Genomic DNA, 13,706 nt, shown 5'->3' with positions numbered 1-13,706 from the left:
CTATGATTCTTTGAACTCTGGAAATTTTTAAAAGAATCACATAAAATCCTTTAGAACGTATCACATAAAGAAGCACAACTAGCTTCTGTCTCTCAAACTACAAATCCTTGTTCAAGTGCACAAGCACACTCTCTCATTGTTCAGAATGTTGCTTGTTCTGCTCTAACACTGTTTCTGATTGGCTCCAGCAAATCTCACAAGATCAGGTTAATAGCAACATGGATCTGGGGAATCATAGAATCATAGAATAGTAGGGTTGGAAGGGGCCTACAAGGCCATCGAGTCCAACTCCCTCCTCAATGCAGGAATCCAAGTCAGAGCATCCCCGACAGATGGCTGTCCAGCCTCGTCTTGAATGCCTCCAGTGTGGGAGAGCCCACCACCTCCCTAGGTCATTGGTTCCATTGTCTTATTGCTCTAACAGTCAGGACGTTTTTCCTGATGTTCAGCCGGAATCTGGCTTCCTGTAACTTGAGCCCATTATTCCGTGTCCTGCACTCTGGGATGATCAAGAAGGGATCCTGGCCTTCCTCCCTGTGACAACCTTGCAAGTACTTGAAGAGCGCTATCATATCTCCCCTCAGTCTTCTCTTCTCAAGGCTAAACATGCCCAGTTCTTTCACTCTCTCTTCCTAGGGCTTTGTTTCCAGTCCCCTGAACATCTTTGTTGTCCTCCTCTGAACCCTTTCCAGCTTGTCTGCATCCTTCTTAAAGTGTGGTGCCCAGAACTGGACACAGTACTCCAGATGAGGCCTAACCAGTGCTGAGTAGAGGGGAACTAGTACTTCCCGGGATTTGGAAGCTATGCTTCTATTAATGCAGCCCAAAATAGCATTGGCCTTTTTTGCAGCCACATCACATTGTTGGCTCATATTCAGCTTGTGATCAACAACAATTCCAAAATCCTTCTCGCTTGTTGTGTTGTTGAGCCAGGTATCCCCCATCTTGTAACTGTGCATTTGGTTTCTTTTTCCTAGGTGCAGAACTTGGCATTTATCCCTATTAAATGTCATTCAGTTGTTTTCTGCCCAGCGCTCCAGTCTATCAAGATCACTTTGAATTTTGTTTCTGTCTTCCAAAGTATTAGCTATCCCGCCCAATTTTGTGTCATCTGCAAGTTTTATCAGCATTCTCTGCACCTCCTCCTCCAAGTCATTAATAAAAATGTTGAAGAGACTGGGCCCAGGACTGAGCCCTGTGGTACCCCACTCGTTACCTCTCCCCAGTTTGAGAAGGTCCCATTGATAAGCACTCTTTGAGTCCGATTCTGTAGCCAACTGTGGATCCACTGGATTGTTGTTTCATCTAGCCCACTTTGAGTTAGTTTGCTCATCAGGATATCATGGGGCACTTTGTCGAAAACTTTGTTGAAGTTGAGGTATATGATGTCTACAGCATTCCCACGGTCCACAAGGGAGGTTACTTGATCAAAAAATGAGATCAGATTAGTCTGGCAGGATTTGTTCTTGACAAATCCATGTTGGCTTCGAGTCATCACTGCATTGTTTTCAAGGTGCTTCCAGATGGATTGATTTATCATCTGCTCCAGAATTTTCCCAGGGATTGATGTCAGACTGACTGGTCTGTAGTTCCCAGGTTCCTCCTTTTACCCTTTTTGAAGATATATTTTTGAAGATATATGGAAATAAGTTTCCATAAATATTCTCAAGCATGATCTACAACTTCGCCTCAATGTTTTAGCCCCACCCCCACTCCGGATCTACAAGCCCCAGTGAAGTGTACTCTTCCCTTCCCCCATGCTTGGACCCTGATTGACTGATTTTACACTTTATTTCTATGAGCTGCCTTGAAGGTAATTGACAGAAAGGCAGGATGGAAATGTTTTAATAAATAAGTAATAAGACATATTCCTGACTCAGAACAGTCCAGACCAAAGCAACAAATGCTTGCTGTTTCAATTTTACATCTGGGGTGGGGGAGGAGGGAGGTTATCTATCTATCTATCTATCTATCTATCTATCTATCATCTATCTAAAATACTTATTTCCCACTCTTTCAGAGTGGTTTACAAAAGCAGATACCCCTTCCCCAAATAAAATGTTACATAATGAAAGATTACAGCAGAGCAGAATATAATACCAGCATAAAGACAAGACTTAAGCAAAATTAAAAGGCTAGGGCAAGTAAAAAGGTTTGCAAAGAGGAAATGAGTGTTAAGGACTATTTAACATAAAGTAATTGTGTGGAAAACATAAGCCGAACCCCCCTGTTTTTAATTTTAAGGCCAATAGAAAGGGAGACTGCGTGTTGGTGTTCTCTCTCAAGTATTGTTCCCATAACATGCATACACTGATGTAAGAAAATGTTTTCATACAGCATTGCCATGACTTAGATTGGCACTATTTAGATTGAGGACAAAACCAGACATCTACTTCCTGTTTCGTTGGTGCTTTAAAAACTCTCATGTGGCACTGGGAGCCAGTTTTGAGAATCCTTCTACAGTTGATGGGTGAACAGGGTCTTGACACACTCCCGTAGCTGCAGTAGGCAGGTGGCTTGGTCTGTGCTCACTGCTGGCTGGTACCTACAGATGACTAGTTCCCCATGGTGTTAAAGTTCCTGCAAGGGGTGTTTTAAAGCTGTGAGAAGGGCCAGCATCAAGGCTAGGTTTGGTTGGGTACCTGCCAAGGGCCCACACCCAGCAGGGGCCCACTGGTAAGATCCCCCTGGAGTTGCTGCTCCTTTTTGCCATTGCAACCTGCTTGTTCATTTGCCCCTTGCTCTGGCCCAGGCAGTCGTGGTGGTGAGAAGGTGGGGGAACAGATGCCACTGCCCACTTTCCCACTGGCTCTTTTCCTGTCAAGCAAGCAAGTGGTAGCAATGATGAGAAAGAGAATGAGGAGCAACAGCAGTTGGTGAGAAGGTAGACCCACTGAGGGAGTAGCCCATTGAGGGTGCTTTGCCCAAGAGCTTTCAAAAACCTGGAGCCGACACCGGCTGTGATCACATGGCAACTTCCTGCAGTCAATGCATTCCTGCTTCTATGAATCATCTGCCCCTCCCCAAGTTCTGGAAATATCTTCAGCAGGACCCACCAAATTGACCATGTTGCTCTTACAGGCTCTGGTGATACAAGTTCATGCATGAGTGGTGTACGTATATGTCTGTGAGATGGAAGTATTACGAATATGTGTGTATGTACAATTAGAACAAAGGATTATTTATTCATTATTTAATTTAAGCATTTATATCCAGCTTATCCACAGACACAGCTTGGTTTGTCAGCTTATCCACAGACAAACCAAAAATGTCTCTTATGAGTCAACAAAAGCATCATAGAAACAGCATCTTACCAAATGCAAATTTATTTATTTATTTATTTATTTATTTCATTTCTATACCGCCCAATAGCCGAAGCTCTCTGGGCGGTTCACAAAAACATTGTTGTGGCAAAAACCACAACAATGAAAATATCAGTGGTGAACTAGAAGTTGATATATATGTGCGATATACAGAGGTAATAAATATAGTGAAATGTGTGTTAGCAAATGAGGTGAGATGTGCCTGTGTGACTGCAGAGATGGGTATGTGAGCATATATATTTATCAGTGACTGATGGCATATGTGGCTGGGTATGTGATTGGGGTAAGGGATCTATGGGTGTGTGTAAATGAAGTGAGGAGTTTTAGGAAGTGTTTCTCATTGGGGCGGGGGTGAAGTGGTATGTTATTGTGTGTTTGTGTATGCGTAAACCAGGGGCGCAGAACCTTAGGCCTGGGGCCAAATCTGGCCCTCCAGGCCCCCCCGGATGGCCATGCCCCTTCCCTACCTCCGCCCCCTTCCCCCCAACTACTGATCACTTTGTGGTTTTCCAGCTTTTGTACACTTTCCCCTCCCATTCTAAAAGGTTGAAACGCCTCTCCTATGGCTTAGTTACTGGAAGTAAGAGCTTTAAGCCAAATATGATGGTATTTTTGGTATTTGGCTCCACCCCTTTTGCCCTGCATATCTCTGAAATGGAATTTGGCTCTCGGACTGAAAGAGGTTCATCACCCCTGGTGTAACTAGAGAAGAGTAAAGAACAGGAAACAATGCTTTGTTCAGGATACAGCACAGTGGGAGTCAGACTGAAACATCCATTCCTCTACAATCTTCATCATCGATCGTCATTTGTTTGGAAATGTTTGGCGTGGCTGCATAGGTGACACATAGCCAGAACACCATATGGGACTGTGCCGCAGTGTCACTGCCACATAAGATTGGGGTTAAGTTGGATTAACTAGTTGGCTTGTTTGAGTATGTGGGTGGACTGGTGGTTCCACATAGACCTGGTTTGCACGATCACCACAGCCCACTGTGGCTTATTAGCCCTGGTGAGTTGCAGTGCCCACACATGCCAGGTTAGCAATCCAACCCATGGGCTGTTTTAGGGTTGTAGCTGGCTTGTCAACCACCCCAACAACCCACCCTCGCTGGGTTTGCATGTAACAAGAAACTGCGCCCCGAATATTCAAAATGGTAGCTGCTGCAACGAAAAGCCCCACAGGGAAATTCACCAACAGTGGCTTCTCGTTACGTGCAAACCAGGCCATAGAGTTGCTCTGGCTGTAGCAAGGGAGTTGGTTCCCCCAGCTTCCAGTTCAGCCCACATTTACTGTACCAGTTGGTCCATCCGCTTTCATCAGCTATGCTATGGGGCAGCAAATGGAGTCGCAACCCAGCATGTGCCAAATTCTGCACAGACCCATTCAAACCACGTTCTCATTAATCCAATTTGGCCATTCACATTGGCAGTAAGTATCTAAGAAAGCCATGGACTGAGGCAAAATGGCAGATTTTGGGTGCTGGTAAGGCATGGCAGTGCATTTGAGCATTACCTGCTCACTTCAGTGAAGGTCACAGGAAAACATCCTGGTGGATTGTGCCTCATGTTTATTATTATTGGAGAGTGCCATTTGGATTTTCTACCACAGATACCAAATAGTCTTGGGTTGGCCCTTTTTGGTGATGTCCCAACAAGATACCCAAAGAGAAGATTCTGGAAGTGTGGTAGAATTTGAGGGACACATCTGTGCTTCTCTGGAACAGACTCAAGATCCAACACTTAGGGAGAGAATAAAACTCTGGAACTGGCTTAATACATTTTCTGGAATGGATGCCAAAACCTTTACAGGCCACAGTGCTCAGTGCAAAGAGGCCCGGGGCTCTGCAGTGCCAGCCGCACGTGTTCCTATTAATGTTTCCATTGCTTTGGGTTGTACTCCTGTCTTTCCCCATCGCTGCATTTGCAGCGTGTATCCATGGTTCTGAGATCACATGCAGGGATGGGTTAAAGTAGTGGAAGGCTGTTGGATTCTAGCAGAGTTACTGACTTCTTAGCTACAGACTGCACAGCGATCAGAGAACGGGGAAACAAGCAATTTGAGAGGAAGGAGAGAGAAAGAAAAGAGATTTTGGAGAGAAAGAGTAAGTGAAACAGCAGGAATGTAAAACAGAGGGAGAAAAGGAAGAGACAGAGGAGAAGCTAGGAAGAAGTATTGTTGCAAGAGCCCGTAGCAGAGCTGCAAATCTAAGGATAGTAACTCTACACAGAACAACGTGTTAAAATCTGAAAAGTAGAGAAACAAAAAGGAGCAAAGAAGCACATTGAGAAACCAGTGAAAGAAAGTTGGAGCAAGACCAACGACCAGATAGAACTATCGTGAAGCTACTTGGAAAACAGACAAAACAGGCAAAAGAGATGGATCAGAAGAGGAATGAATTTCAGGGGATGTGATAATCCAAACTGGATGGGATGCAGGCAATTCCCTCTTTTCTTTTCCCTTCATAACTGGATTTCCAGGACGCAAATGGGAATAAGCTGACCACATACCAGGTAAGAGATAATTAGTTGTTATTATATATTATGTATTTGCATTAAGTTGGAGCTAATGTGTTTTCTATGCCTAAGTATATGTGTATGTAGGTGGGAATATATGTATGTCTTTCTGTGTCAATGCAGCCACATACACAGTTTATTTTTGGCTGCAGTCCTGAGCACAGGCTGCTCATTCCAATCAAGGCTTTACTTGTGGACGCTAGTCCACAAAAGCTTAAGCTGCAACAGATCTGTTAAGTCTTTAAGATGCCACAAGACTCTTGGTTCACTCAAGAACATTTGTTTGCATTACTTTGTTGGGGCTACCCATGGTAAATTTGGCTAGAGACCATGTTTTCAACCCATCTTCATGAATACCAGCAGCTCTTTATCATTCTTATCCTCCACTTGGTCTTCTTCAATGTGGCTTTCCAAGCTGCAATTTTCAAATTAGACATTTTGGAGGGATCTGAAGTGATTTCAGTGGATGAATCTTGAGTGAGGTCTTTGTGGAGGGGTGGGGGTTCGGATAGCTCACAAGATGCTGGAAGAGTGGAACAGAAATTCCATTTTCCCCCAGAAAATACCAGCATGCCAAAGTTCTTTCTGGGACTAGAATTGGCATGAGCATCTCTCTCTCTCTCTCTCTCTCTCACCCCCGCCCAATGCGGGGGCCATCAAACGGCCATCCTTTATATTGCTATGACTTGTCTCTTTGTCCTACCCAGTCAAGGTCACCCACTGACTGATTGTCAATCTGACTTTAGTGGTGGTAGAGAAGTGAATCCTCAGATATTATACCATCCATAGAAAGTAGCTTTGCACTCCAGCATGTCTTTAAAGAAGCTCAAACTAACTGTCAGCTGAAGGTGGTGGTGGTGGGGAGTAGAGCAGACATGTGGTAACATCATACAGTATGCAATTAAAACCATAAAACAGCACCGTAACAAAAACAAGGGAAAAAGCAGAAAGTAGGATAAACAGAGACAGATCGTATCAACCAATTAAAATGCCTGGGCAAACGAAAAGGTTTTGATGAAAAGATTGCAATGTGGGCATCAGCCGCACCTCCAAGGGGAGTGTATTCCATAATTGAGGTGCCACAGCAGAGAAGGCTCTCTCCATTGTTGTCACATAATGTACCCAGGGTACTTAGAGAAGAGCCTCCCCTGACAATCGTAAGACATGGGCACGCTGGAATAAGAGAGGTGCACCTTCAGATTTTTGGGTCTCGAGCCATTTAGGGCTTTAAAGGGAAATGCCAGCACCTTGAACTGGGCTCAGAAACAAATGGGCACCCAGTGCAGCTCCTTCAGGATCAGAGTAATGTGATTCCACCTGGATCTACAGACTTCAATTCTGGCCACTGCATTCTGCACCAGCTGAAGCTTCTGAGCCATCTTCAGGAGCAGCCCCATGTACAGTGCATTACAATAATCCAGGCGGGAGATTACCAGCATGTGAACTAATGCAGCCAAACTGTTCCTGTTCTAGAATGGTCACAGCTAGCAAACCAGCCAAAGCAGGTAAAAAGCACTCCTAGCCACCAAAATCACTTAGCCATCAAGTGACAGAGCTGGATCAAGGAGTCCTTCCATGCTATGCACCTGTTCTTTTAGGGGGAGTGCAATCCCATCTAGAACAGGCTGAACACTGAAATCGCAGACATGAGAACAACCACCTACTCACAAGGCCTCTGTCTTGTCTGGATTCATCTTCAGTTTGTTGGCCTCCATCCAGCCCATTACCAAATCCAAACAGTGGGTTCAGCAGCTGCACAGCTTCACCTGGCTCAGATGACAAGGAGAATTAGAGTTGGGTGTCATCGTCAGCATGTTAATGACTCCACACTCCAAATCCCCTAATGATCCTACCCAGAGGCTTCTTTTAGATGTTTAAAAGCATGGGGGATAAGATAGACCCTTGTGGGACCCTACAGCACAAATGTCATTGCTTTTGAGCAATGCTACTTTCTGAAACCAACCCTGCATGTAGGAATAGAACCGCCATATTAATGAACCTCTGACACCCAACCTGAAAAACTAACCCAGCAGCATACCATAGCCAATGGTATCAAAAACCATGGAGAGATCCAGGAGTATCAAAAGGATCAAACTCCCCCTGGTCTCTCTCCCAACAGAGGTCATCCATCAGAGTGACCAAGGCCATTTTGGTCCCAAACCCAGCTGTGAAGCTGGATTAAAATGAGTCTAGATAACCCACTTCCTCCAAATGTGTCTGGAGTTGAGCTACCACCACTATTCAAAAATCTTGCCCCTCAAAAGAGGATTTTAGTGAATGGGTGATAGTTGTTAAAAACAGCAGGATCCAAAGAGGATTCCTGAAGGAATGGTTGCAGAGCCATCTTTCAAAGTGGCCAGAGCCATCTCCTCCCACAAAGAAGCATTGAGTACCTCTCAGACTCACCCAGACCATCTCTCCCCCTACCCCAGTTAGTTGTTAATAGCCAAGATGGGGATCAAGAATACAGCTGGTTGGCTGCACCATTCCAAGCACTGGGTGGTCAGTACCCCAACAGAATCCCTAATCTGTCTCACTGGCCCAACATCGAGTTCAGACACTCAACCCCTGCACCTGAGTGGACTGGTCTCCTGGTGAGGGGGATGGGCTCCTTATAGATGACAGTACCCCACCCTTCCTGCCTTCCAGCCTATGTTGGTACTACTCTATATGCCCAGGAGGAGAAAGCTGGGACACACCAACTCCACCCAAGTCTTGGTCACACTCACCTGGTCATCCCCTTCATCAACAATTAGATACGCCACCACTGCTACCAAACTCACAGTGATTGCTTCCCTGCTTGGGATCCTCCAGCTCACTTGAGTATACAGCTAATATTCAACCAAACAGTGTTGTGCTGCAGCACATCTCATGGGTTGACTTCTGCAGTGCTGGATTTATGCTTCTGTGGAATCATACCTTGTGAACAGTCAAGGTATGATTCCACATCCAAGGCATCAAGGGTTGGCATAGTTGGGCACTTGCCAAGGGCCCACACCCCAGCAAGGGCCCACTGTCAAAAGCTCTCTGGAGTTGCTCCTCCTCTTTACCATTGCAAACTGCTTGTTCACCCGCCTCTCACTCTGGCCCAGACAATGGTGGTGGTGAGAAGGAGGAGCAGGAGATGCCGCTGCCTGCCTACTCGCTGGCTCTCTGCCTGTCAAACAAGCAAGCAAGCGGTAACAATGCTGAGAAAGAGAACGAGGAGCAATAGCAGCTGGTGACAATGGTGGTGAGAAGGTAGGGTCACTGGGGAGGGGGCCCATTGAGGATGTTCTTGCCCAAGGTCCCTCAGAAGTCTGAGCGCCAGCACTGTTAACAGCTGTTATCTAGGCTTCCTTCCTAGAAAATATTGACTTCATCCTCATTACCAGGCAGACAGAAAAGCACCCTTTGCAAGTGAGGTTCTAAGTGAGCTGTACTTAAGGCCCTTTCACATATGAATTTCTTATCTCGGAAACACTTTCCTATAGGAAAATACGTGTACTCCCATATGCACACTGTAGTACATGTGTCCATTTTGCCTTGTGTAGCTGTGATGGGATCCTTTGATCAATTACGGGACCTTCCTATGCGTAGGATTCAGTGCTATAATGGTAAACAAGAAGACCCCCGTTCCCTCCTTGCTCGACGTTAGTGCATGGTGAATCTCTGCGCAAGCATTGCTGATCCCGATACAGACTGCAGGGCCAGTGAAAGGGCACCTGGCTGCTCCTGTCCTGCACTGCAGACAAAGGGGAGACTATCTTAAGCAGGAACAGCGTAGGCTTCCACGTGGCTTGCAGAGATCATAGAATAGTAGGGTTGGAAGGGGCCTACAAGGCCATCGAGTCCAATCCCCTGCTTGTACACACACATACACACACACACACCCCTTATATATATCATAAGAAGGTCCCTGCTGAATCAAACACACACACACACACACACACACTTCTTATATATATCATAAGAAGGTCCCTGCTGAATCAAATACACACACACACACACACACACACACACACTTCTTATATATATATCATAAGAAGGTCCCTGCTGAATCAAATAAAAAAATCCATCTAGGTCAGCCTCTCTCGGTCTGGTGCCCATCAGATGTATCGGACTAGAATCCCCATCATTCCCAGTCAGAATTACGATTGACCATGCTGGCTTGGAATTATGGGAGTTGTGGTCCAACACATCTGGAGGGCTCAAGGTTGGGGGAGACTAGACTAGGTTACAATGGCAGAAGGTTGGAACTATAAATAATTGGGTTGCCTAACAATTACAAGTTCTACTTGGAAATTATGGATGTTGCACATATAGGGTTAGATTGAGAGAGAGCCTTATGGAACGGAACCATTTAATGTGGAATTATTGATCATGGAGGTCCAGTTAGGAGTTAGTTAAGCCTTGGGGCATTTTTAGTCAAAAGTTGCACACATTTGATAGTCGTGTAGTGATGACTCTGTGGTTATTTGTATAAGATGAGAGGGGATTTGGCCTAAAGATGAGCTGGGTTAGTGGCACATGGTAAGCAAATGTATCTCCATTAAGCTCAATTGTGCACAATACCATGAGGAATATTGTCCTGTGAGATAAAGGTCACCACTGAGCCCTGCAGAGAAAAATACAGCTTGTGCAAAGAGAAGGTTTGGTAATTAAAAAAAACAGCAAGGTAGAGAAGAAGGAAGTGCGTGCTGCTAAAAGAAAGTGAGAGATCACTGAAGTAGATGGAAGCACATATGCTCGTTCAGCCTTCCCCAACCTGATGCCCTCCATATGTATTGGACTACAACTGCTATCATTCCCAGGTGATGGGAGTGATGGGAAAGACATCTGGAGAGCACTAGGTTGGGGAATACTGTGCTGTTTAACCTCTGAGGCTGTCTCCTGCCATCCCATCCATTAACCTTTGGCCACATGACTCAAACTGGATTGTACCATTGCCCTGCCAAATTGAGTAGCAGCCCATGGAAACAAGGTGGCAACTTACAGTGGACATCAAAGCTGGTGAATGATGTTGTCAAGTGCAGGATAGAACTGGTGCCATCAGCAAGTTGCATGTGTTATGAGATACCACTGTTGTGCTCTCTTATTTCCCCCCATCCCGCCCCCTGGGCCCAGTCGGTTCGATGTGACAATGGCAGGACCCAACTAGAGTCTTGCTGATTTTCTATAAAACATGGGATGAGACAATTTAAAGTGCAGCATGAGTGGATGGAAGCAGGGAGCTGAACCATCCGAGCATGGCAACAAGGGAGACGGCCTTCTCGGCAGTAGCTCCCTGACTGTGGAATGCTCTCCCCATTGAGGCCTGCTTTGTGCCAACATTGTCACCTTTTCAGCACCAGGTTAAGCCTTTTAGAGCTCAGTCCTATGAAAATTTAGACAGAGAAAAGTCCTACAATTCCCAACATGGCTGGCTGGGGCATGCTGGGAATTGTAGGATCTTTTCTGTCTAAACATGCATAGGATTGCGCCCGTAAAAGCTGTTTTAAATTTTATATGTTAAAGATGTTATAGTATGTTTTTTATTCTGTTGTATTTTTGGATTGTGATTTTTTGTGAGCCGCCCTGAGAGCTTTGGCTATTGGGTATGTAGAAATAAAATAAATGAAAATGAAAAATGAAAACCATACCCAACCCATGCTATACCACTGGAAATCACAGTTTAACGCTACAACCTGGGAGTTAGCCCCATTGAACACAGTGGGGCTGACTTCTGAATAAACATGCATAGGACTGTCCTGTTTTCTCCCAGTGGAGATTACTTCTAGTCATAGAGCCTCACCTGGAGAAAATGGCTTTAAAAAACAGTTTGGGGTGCGTGGGTGGGTTCAGCTACCCTTCCCACTCACTCACCAATGCTGTGTTTTGAATTACCCTCCCCAACACACACAGATGCTTTGTAGTAATTCAGTGGCAGACACAATTCTTCATAGAGGCCTGCTGCCATTCATGACTCATTTGGTCCATGGAAACGAGAATGGGAGAATTTGAATTACCTTCCGAAGATTTATGGAGTGGGAAAGGTGAGGTTAGGAGTTGCTCCTTTAAGATCAGGGGTGCTATTTAGTGAGGATAGCGCAGCCATCTCCAACCTGTCACCCACCAGTCCTGATAGACTACAACTCCCAAAATTGCCAGCTGGGAAGGATGGGAGGTGTAGTCTGGAAGGCAACAGGTTGTGGAAGGCTGGGATAGGGGATCACACACACACACACACACACACACACACTGTTTCAGATCGCATATGAGCATTCCATGGGATTACCTATATTTCTGGACAACCTGCTGGTTCCTCACACTGAATAACTATTTTAAACAATTAAACAGATCTCTAGGTATGGATGCCAAAGACACAAAACCCTTTGCTAAAAAGAAAAGGGGGAACTGTTCAACATTGCTTTAGCAATGATGAGGTATATTAAAACAAAAACAAAACCTAACTACAATGAATGCTCTTAAATGTCCCTGCTTTTTTGCAATTTAATGTTGAAAAAAAATCTAAGAGTGTGCCTTTATGTCTTATTGACAACCATTTGCTCTGTCCTGGGATTGAAACCTAAAATGGCACTTCTGCTTGCAATTTCTTGACAGGTGGAGCACCTGAGATCTATTAACATGGGCAGGGCTGGTTCTATGATCCGATTTGGGACCTGTTTCCTGATGGATGAGGTGGCAACCACCTGATCTTTGTATGGCTTATGTAAGAGAGGTTCAGCCAAGTTAAAAAATTAGAAGCCAAATGAGGATTTAAAAGGTCCTCTCTGTTGGAAATGGTGTCTCCAGAATGGGTGAGTCATCAAGGCATGAGACCTACTGTATATAGCTTCTGACAATGGTAATAATTACACAGTACAGAACAAATATTTTAAAGAGTAATTCTGGTGGGGATGGAAGTAAAGGGAGGTGAGGGAAGGGAAGGAGATGGGGTGAACAGGGAAAAGGGAGAAGATGGAGACAAGGGCATGGAGAAACTTTTCCCAGTTGGTTTCTCTTCCTCTCTCACTGCCCCTCTCTTTTTCCTCCCTTTTCTCTTCTCCCTTCTGAAATGCCAAAACTGCTGTGTGCAATCTGTTATTTCTCTTCTGAGACTGGCACGGGCAATGAAACCCAGAAAATCACCTCCCTAGAATTTAAATTGTACTGAATAAAAAATGGGTGCTTTTCAAATAGAGACGTTTTGGAGGTGCTGCTGAACCGCTTCATCTCTCCTTATTAAGTAGTGCCAGAGTCTTCCTGGGTAACTTCACCATGTGCCACTATGTTCTTATGCCATGCTGTGGGGTTGTGACTCTGGGGCAGAGCACCTGCTTTATAAGCAGATGCTCTCTGGTTCAATCCCTGGCATCTCCAGGTAGGGCTGGAAAAATTCCTGCCTGAAACCTTGGAGAGCCGCTGCCAGTCAGTGTCGACAATATTGGGCTAGATGGACCAACAGTCTGACATGGTATCAGGCAGCTTTCTAGGTTCCTATGTGACCCCTACAGACCCCTAGCCATGGATCTGACTACCAGTGCTGAAAGAAGCCATGTGAGGTGGACTTCTGTTCTGTCCAGCTTGTAGATGTCTATTCAAAGCTATTCTTTAGTGCTGAGTTGTTGTTTACTAGGAGTCTCCAGACCTGTAAATGTTTTCTTCTTCGTGGATATTGGTGCTTCTTAAACAAGGCTCATCCTCCCAAAATAAAGCTCACCTGACAATTCTTGTTTTAATTCATAATATGTTTTAATCAGTGGAGGCTGGTGGCTCCAATGTCAGTGGGCAGTGAATCTGCTGCAGGTTTCAGTCAGAACCAGTCAGCAAAGCACCTTGGATAACTCCTTTAGAATTCTGACTGGTTCTGACTGAAATCCGAAGCGGATTTTCCCCAACCTGATGT

General features: G+C 45.1%; 1 protein-coding gene across 4 annotated transcripts in view; it reads left to right on the top strand.

Annotated features, from left to right (window-relative positions):
• Positions 1 to 5,146: 5,146 nt before the first annotated feature.
• KCNJ4 (potassium inwardly rectifying channel subfamily J member 4) overlaps positions 5,147 to 13,706 on the top strand; it is a 61,016-nt gene continuing 52,456 nt past the window's right edge. Inside the window, exon 1 of one of the 4 annotated variants that reach the window (XM_084809832.1) lies at positions 5,147 to 5,836. The gene's annotated coding sequence lies outside the window, so the exon portion shown is untranslated. The remainder of the gene's footprint in view (positions 5,837 to 13,706) is intronic. The other 3 variants (XM_084809831.1, XM_084809830.1, XM_084809829.1) reach the window with 3 other exon arrangements.

The sequence above is a fragment of the Heloderma suspectum genome, chromosome 7, assembly GCF_057233095.1.
Source record: "Heloderma suspectum isolate Gila_16-S chromosome 7, 16-S_ref, whole genome shotgun sequence".
NCBI classification, from domain to species: Eukaryota; Metazoa; Chordata; class Lepidosauria; order Squamata; family Helodermatidae; genus Heloderma; species Heloderma suspectum.
The sequence above is the reverse complement of the archived record's forward strand: the minus strand, read 5'-3'. Positions and strand labels throughout refer to the sequence as shown.